Source organism: Neophocaena asiaeorientalis, unplaced genomic scaffold (assembly GCF_003031525.2).
Source record: "Neophocaena asiaeorientalis asiaeorientalis breed wild unplaced genomic scaffold, Neophocaena_asiaeorientalis_V1.1 scaffold15, whole genome shotgun sequence".
Classification (NCBI taxonomy): domain Eukaryota; kingdom Metazoa; phylum Chordata; class Mammalia; order Artiodactyla; family Phocoenidae; genus Neophocaena; species Neophocaena asiaeorientalis.
The window spans coordinates 7,012,110-7,020,612 of NW_020185328.1; positions in this window are offsets into that span (position 1 = coordinate 7,012,110).

The window sequence follows — 8,503 nt, forward strand, 5'->3', positions numbered from 1 at the left end:
GTTTCTGTAGTAAGATACATAGTAGAAAGCTACATAGTAGAAAAATAACATCAGTAATAACCAAAATACTTACATAAATACATATTTTTTAACCCATAATCAGATATTAGCAAAAGCAATGAAACCATCTTCAAAGTTTTCCAGTGAGTCGAAATAGAATAAAATCTTCTACTTAAGCAGAAAGCTCAATGTAGAGCAAAGTGTAGAAATTGGACAGTATTTTAGATTGGTTCCTAGGTTACCATTAGCTCCCTGTGATCTGCATTAAGCCATAAGTTAAGATATATGAACACCAAAGGCCACTGGGCAATGTAAGTTTGGAATGGTTTGATAGAACTTACTAGAAAGCCTTTTGCAAATTTAAATTTAAAACAAAACACCTTCTAAATGGGTAAAAATGTGCAGCCCATTCAATTATGATATCTAGGAAAATTTAATGGAATTGTTAAAGGAGCATTTAGAGAATATGTACAATTACTGTCTTTAGCCAGAACAAATATATTTCATAACCCATTTCTGTATTTCCAAGAAAAGTTTTCTTTCTTTGATTGTTCTTTCTTTCGTGATAATGAGGTAGGTGTCCAGCATTGAACACTACATATCAAATGTAATCTCAAGAGACTTACAACAAGCAAAATTTTTATTATCCTCTCTATGAAATGATGTCTGTCTTTACACCACTCAGTTTCCTCAATGTTTCTTGCTGTAATGTACCAGGAATTCATATACAGTTTGCATAGTCCTCTCACTGATAGACACTGGCTTATGCTACTCCCCAGGTGCTTCTATCCTCTGAGAATAAAAGTTTTCTTATTTTTCTAAGCTCTTCTGGTTTGACTTTTTTTTCCTTTTGAAACTCTTATTATCATTCCTGTTCCTATTTTTCCACCATTGCTACCACTTTATGTTACTGTTATTTGATATTTATGACTTTGCCCAACTTAATCTCATCAATTGTTTAGTCTCAAAAAAATCAAAATTAAGTTTAAATTACTTTGATCCCATCAGTTTTGTTTAGTTTGTTTTACTGTATAGAGCAATAATAGGGATTTTAATGAACATCATCTTAATAATTTCTCTGAACTCTCTAATGATATAATGATTTAAATTGTGTCCAAGCTCTCAATTTATCATATGCTCAAGCTTAGTTATTTCTGTTCCAAGATTTTAAAAACTCCACAAGAAGTAAGACCTATTTAAGTAATGCTATGTTCAAAAATCCTTCTTTAGGGCTTCCCTGGTGGCGCAGTGGTTGAGAGTCCGCCTGCCGATGCAGGGGACATGGGTTCGTGCCCCAGTCTGGGAAGATCCCACATGCGGCGGAGCGGCTGGGCCTGTGAGCCATGGCCGCTGAGCCTGCACATCCGGCGCCTGTGCTCCGCAACGGGAGAAGCCACAACAGCAAGAGGCCTGCGTACCGGAAAAAAAAAAAAAAAAAAGTATCTTTGCATGGAATTTCAAAATGCTGCAGTATTTTGTCTACAGAATTGATGATGGCTTCATCTGTATTCACTTTACCTCTGTTCTAGAACTGAGAAGGGAAATATTCAGTAAAATTTCCCTTACTGAAGGGATTGATTCTACTCACTTCAATTGGTTCAATCTAATTCAGTTTGATTCAATTTAGTTCAATTCAATACAAAACAATTAAATTTATATCTATATCAATCAGGCACTGTGCTAGGCTGTTGGGAATGCAAAAATGAGTAAGACATAATTTCTGCTCTTAAGTTGCTCACAGCCTAACAGGAGAGATGAATGCATTAATTCTGTCTTCTGTGATGGGTGCTTTAATAGAAGTAAGTGTTGCCCTCATATAGGCTTAACTCAGAGTAGGACTTTACAATGTCAGTTTGTTTTATTGTTGCTCTTGTAAAAAGTATAAATAAATAAATAAATATATATATATGTACACATATACACACTGTATATGTATATAATGTATGCATATTTATGATATATAATCTATATGCACTCACATATATAATTGTAGTGCATACTTGCCAAATATAAACATGTTTGACCATAAAAAAGGAAGAGATATAATAACCATCCTTAATAACATCAAAGGCTGCTGCCCTGATAGATCATCTTAAGATGATTTTGTGAATTAGTACATGTCCAGATTCAGTAGAAAACATGAGAATTATGGAATAGTTCAAAGAGAGGAAATGTGGTGTTTAGAGGATCCATAGATAACTATTGTGATTAGTTAATAAGTTAACCATTCTGTAGCTAAATGAAATGGATGCCTTTCAGCATTATGAGAAGTGAAAGTTTGAGAAAGATGACCATGGAATTAATTTGTTAAACCCCAATTGATGACAAACATTCATCTCTCACTGTTGCAAATCCTCACAAGTTCCAAATCCTTCATAGCCCTTCACCAAAGGCTCCATCATTTTTTCCATGGCTGCATATATGAAGAAGGAAAATATGGGGACAAGTTTAGGTTAACTGTTTGTGTAATCAGACCTAGACCTCAATGCGGAAAACTCTGGGCAACAATTAGGAAATGTTATCACATAGTAGACCAACTTAAACTATTAGAATTAAGACTTGGAATTTAAGTCTAGTATATTCCACCATGGCTTAACATACCTAGCCATGTGAGACACCCAAGTTGCATTATTTGCTCTAGATCTCAGGGGAGATTGTGATCTTAAAAAGTAACGTTTGTATTATGGTAAGAGTGGGGATCCTCGGGCAGGATGGAGGTGCTTCTAACAGTTTCTACCACTCTGTAATTCACAGAAAGCATCACTAGTGTGGTTGACAATTTTTTAAAGTTTTTAGACTGAGATAAATCTACTAATTCACATCTTCCTTCCCCACATTAGTATGAAGCTCAAGTGCCACAATATAGGTTCCAGAGACAAAGCAGAATCTAGATACAGCAAGAAGAAGGTGGCATAAATAGTTTATGAAGTTGTGAACACCCCTCCAAGGTGCTGACACCTAAACTGAGTCCTGAAGTAGGAATACTACTTTTCATGGGAGACACGGGCAGGAATAGTAAAGGCAATCATTCTCCAGGTTACCAAACTGGGAAAGTACAATACACACTTCAAATGTAGTGTTAACTTCTAAATAAGGCTTTACATTAAAACAAATAGTCTTGAAGTTCACAACAATTATAGCCTACTCTTGATAATCCATGTTAAAGAAGGGGGTAAAATTGTGAAGAAAACATCTGTAACTTGTTCACAAATTCTAATTGAAAACATAATTTCTTTTTTTTTTTTTTTTTTTTTTTTCCCTTGCGGCACGCGTGCCTCTCAGTGTTGTGGCCTCTCCCGTTGTGGAGCACAGGCTCTGGACGCGCAGGCTCAGCGGCCATGGCTCACGGGCCCAGCCGCTCCACAGCACGCGGGACCCTCCCGGACCGGGGCACGAACCCGCGTCCCCTGCATCAGCAGGCAGACTCCCAACCGCTGCGCCACCAGGGAAGCCCCCATAATTTCTTATATGTACTTAGATTATTAAACTTGAATTCTGAATGGGAAGGATATATTATTTGGATGCCAATAAAATTAGATGTAAATATATTAGGGCATATATTGTCTATATAAAATTGGAAGCACTTGAGTTTATTATCAAAAGTCTGCCTGGTATTAAAGATATTCTGAAACATTACTTGCTATAACAAGTCCCCTAACAACTGGCTTCAGAGACAATAGCACCTGCAAGAAGAAATCAGATATTGGGTGGACCTATAAACTGTCCCAACCAAATACTTTCACCCAACCAAAAGTATTGATCTGTTAATGAAGATGTGGGTAAAAATTGACTTTTTTTACCCCCAACAACTTTACACTAATTTAAACATAGCACCCCTTTTAATTTATATTTAGGACATTCAAGATTATATGTTATAAAATTTATATTTAGGACATTCAAGATTATATGTTATAAAATTTCAGCTGTGAAGGGAACCAGCTCAGTTCCACAATTATAGTATAACATGGATAGAATACATTTTACAATTCAGTCATTGTCAGTTCTGATTGGTGGTATACTGAGCTGGACAATGTAAACTGAAGGGAAATCAAGAACTTTTGAGTACATGCCAAAGGCTGATGCCATTTCTGACATTGACATGATATCAAATGGGAAGAAGGGGGGTCATGAAAGTGTATGGCATGATAACCATTAATCACTATTCTCCCACTAAGAAGACATAGGAGGAGATATAACAAAAATAATGATAACTATGCTTAGACAGACTACTTACTGAGATTGTTTCTGCTTGGAGGGACTAAACAAAGAACTGTTCATATAGAATCACTCAGCAAGCTCTCTAACAACCACATGTTATATAGATCCATTTTTGAAACTTTAAGTAATTTGTCCTACCAACATCAAATTAGTTTTCACTTTGAGGAACAGCCACAACTGGCTAATTGATAAGTAAAAAAAAAAAAATTAATTAGAACTAATTTTTTTCCCTTCTCCACCTTTTTTTCCTTTGTTTTTAAATGACAAACCTCAAGACATGGAAATAAGGTATTTGCCCAAGACAATAGTTATTAATTGAACTATAATTACAACACAATGTTATTTCCTTAGCAGGCCAGCTGACTCTTAGGAGGGGGGAAAGAAGGATGAAGAAGGAATGGAAGTGGCCTGAGCCATGAAGTTTAGATTGTTCTGATGGTTTCAATGCCTCAGAGAAATATTTTCCAATTGAAAGGTAGGTTTTATTAAACGTATCTTCTCATTACGAGTCATGTATATCTCTATCATAATACAGATGCTTTATTACAATTGCCTATTTACATGTCTATCCCTGGCCCCGTGAGCTCTTTGGAGTGCTTGGTACAGTGCATGCTTATTGAATGAATAATGAATCAATCAACGAATAAAGAGCTGAGCTGACAATTGAAAGAAGTACTATCAATTTGGGAAAGAAAGTTTTAGCCAATGACAGAGATATTACTATTTAATTTAGATTCTTTATAAACTTTACTTCATGTTCACCCAGCAACAAAGGAAGGCACAAGAAAGATTAAAATCTTTTCATTTTCAGTCATAGTATATTAGAAACAAAAAGAGTAATATTTTTTCTTTCTTTAATATACTCTTAGCGATATTGAGAACACCTGTTTAAATTACTATGATATTGATTTTTTCACATTTACTTTCATTATTATATAATAGTTACTTTCAATATTATATAACAAGTCCTATTCATTTTTGAGGATTAATCTGAATATTACCTCAACAATGTTCAGATTCATAATGGTGATTTACAGTTCCATCCAACATACCATAAATTTAGATATTCCAGTGGAAAAGAGAGGAAATTTGTTTGACAAATAAGAATCTTACAAATTATGCTTGTCTAATGCAAAAATATATTGTTTAGAGAGAAATTAAAGAATGATTTTAATTGAATAGGTATAGACATCTTAGTGCTCAATTTTTCTTTTAGATAACTTTGTTTCAATATGAGTAATTTAATGTTTATTAAAAGAAGGAAAAAACCTAAATATATACCAATTAGTAATTCTGGTTTACCGTGTTTAAAGCAATGATTCTTTTAATTGCTTGTCAACCAGATGCAACACATCAAAAATTTAAACTTTCCTAAAGCTTGGGCACATCTTAACAAGAACTCATATACAATGGAAGAATGGTCTAGCTTTTAGGTGTAAATGAATTCACCATCCTAAATGTGATAAAGATTGTTTTAAGTGTATCAGTTTGATTTCTTGGGATACATGTTCTTTATAATTTCTCTTAGAATCATAAAGGTGGGAGAAGTGTCAAGGTCAAATTTGTATTTTTCATCTTAAAAGCATCCTTTTAAATATTTACGAAGAGACTAGTATAAAATATAAATAGCAGATGCACAAGTGTAGATTGGGATAAATAAATCATATAACTGAAAATAAAGGAATTCAAAAAGAATGTAAATAGGCTTATTGAAGGAGTATTAGAACATATCTATGTATATGCTGAAGTGTTCTGATAAATCAGTTGAAAAGATAAAGGCATTAACATTAGATTTAGGCAATTCAGTAGAACAGGAAGGTTGGTCAAAAAGGAATAGCTGAAGAAATAAGGTATTTACTAAATCTACCCTAACATTCTGACTGAAAAAAAAACAAACAAAAAAAAACACAAGCAAGTGTAAAAGAAAAAGGAATGCTATTAGTTATGTATTCCTTAGAGAAGTCTCTTCCTTATAAGTTATGAACAGACATTCCTGGAAAAACTCAAATGGTCTTGTTAAAGAATTACTGTTTTTTGGTCTTATTTATTTATTGTTTTATATTTTCCTTAATTAAAAAAAGTAATAAACCTTTTTGTTAAAACAGTTTTAGATTTACAGAAAAACGGAGCAGAAAGCACAGAGTTTCCATATTCCTTCCCTTCCCCCCTCCTGGCCCCCCACAGTTTCCCCTATTATTTACATCTTAAGTTGGTTTGGTACATTTGTTACCATTGATGAGCCAATATTAATACATTATTATCAGCTAAAGTCCATAGGTTACATTAGTTTTTTACAGTTCTGTGGTTTCTTCCAAATGTATAATGGCATATATCCACCCTTAGAATATCATACAGGAGAATTTCATGACCCTGAAGATTTCCTGTGCTCCACCTATTCCTGCCTCCCATTCTTCCTGCTCCCCTGGCAACCATTCATCTCTTTACTGTCTCCAAAGTTTTGCCTTTCCCAAAATGTTGTATAGTTAGAATCATATAGTATACAGCCTTCTCTGACTGGCTCTTTCAATTAGCAATATTCGTTTAAGGTTCTTCCATGATTTTTCTCGGCTTGGTACCTCCTTTCTTTTATTGCTGAATAAATTTCCACTGTATGAATGTACATGCACATTCGTTTATCTATTCACCTGTGAAAAGGCATCTTGGTTGCTTCCACTTTTGTGATTCAGCTTTACAATATGACACTATATATGCACAGCCAAATCATCTATTGCCTCACTGATTACCATAGGATAGAACCCATTGAGAATGTGAAACAGTCTTATTTTTCTCTTTATTTCAGTTTTCTCTCCTCTTTTTTCTTACGTGGAATTCAAAGGCTCAAAAACCTTCCAGTGAGTATGCATCTCACTTTAAGCCATTTTAAAATAGTGCTCCTCGAAGTAAGCTACAAGTAGCATCTACGTTAGAATCACTAGGGGTGCCTGTTAAAATTCATATTCTAGGCCCTACTCCTGATCTACTGAATCAGAATTTCTGGGTATGGAGCCCTGGTTTCTATTTTTTTTTACAAACCTCCTCAGATAGTGTCTACTCTCACTAAAGTTTGAGAAGGTGACCATTTTTGTAATTAGGTTGTGTTTTTGATAATATATGACATTCTGCACTTCTGGAAATCTCACAACTGGTAGAGTAGAGTTCAATTTAGAGCACGTTATCAACTCAAGGTAAAAAGAATTTTTACAGAAATTTTTACAGAGAAGCGGAGAAAGTATTTTCTGCTACCATGTGGATGCCCTCCAGGATTCTTTAGGAAAGAAACGCAGGATTGTTATCCTGGATCATTTACTTATTCCAGCCTTTTCTTCACAGCCCTGAAGGCACCTCCATTGCCCTCAATCCATGACCTAGACTCACAGCCATAAAAGGGCTAATAGATAGTGTTCCTTTGGAAGTAGGAAATTCAATAACATTTAATATGTTAGGTATTGAGATTATCATTTTCACCATTCTTTAGCAAAATTTATTGCCTCAGGGTGTAGAAAAATTCAATTGAGTTGCTGATTGGATTTTCAAACTCAGCAAAAATTGTAGCTTTGAAAGTCTAAGCTTTCATTTGTAAGAGCCAGCCTTTCTGAGAGAATAAAAATATTTTCAAAAATTAAAAGGAAAAGTTCTAAAAATCAGTGCATTAAACTTATGTACCAAAGAGGAAATTGGAAAGACAATGTAAGATGATATAAGAACTAGCTTTTCTTTCATCGGTAGAGGCAACACACAAACGCACACACACACACACACACACACACACACACACACACACACCCACACGAATAAGATTGGAAGTAGTGGAGAGAGAAATAAGAAAGAAAATCGGGAAAAATAGACAGATTTAGATGTCCTCAAGAAGCTCAAGAGCCCTGGCTCCCATCCCTGTCCCTCTGGATTCAAGGTATGAAAGCCATGGAAATCTGAGAGAAGGATGCTTGTGCATTACTTCCCAAGGTGTAGCCCTGGGAGATTGCAAGCCTCTTAAAGAAGACTATCCAGTTTGGTCTTTAGGACTGTACTGAATGCTTGGTCTCCAGTACCAAGCATTTAGGAAGTCAGGTGCATAGGCTGATGGGCCTGAGGGCAGCATGTCTGGGGAAAGCAAAGACTTTCTGACCTGAAGGGAGGGGGTCACACAAGTGCTGAGAGAAAGCTGGTGTAACTGAAGATGTCTGGCCTTCAAACAAGGAAAATGCAGAGTGCATGGATCAAGTAACCAAAGGCCACCACAGTGTAACAGACATCAACGGCCATGGCAGCATATACTGAGGAGGGG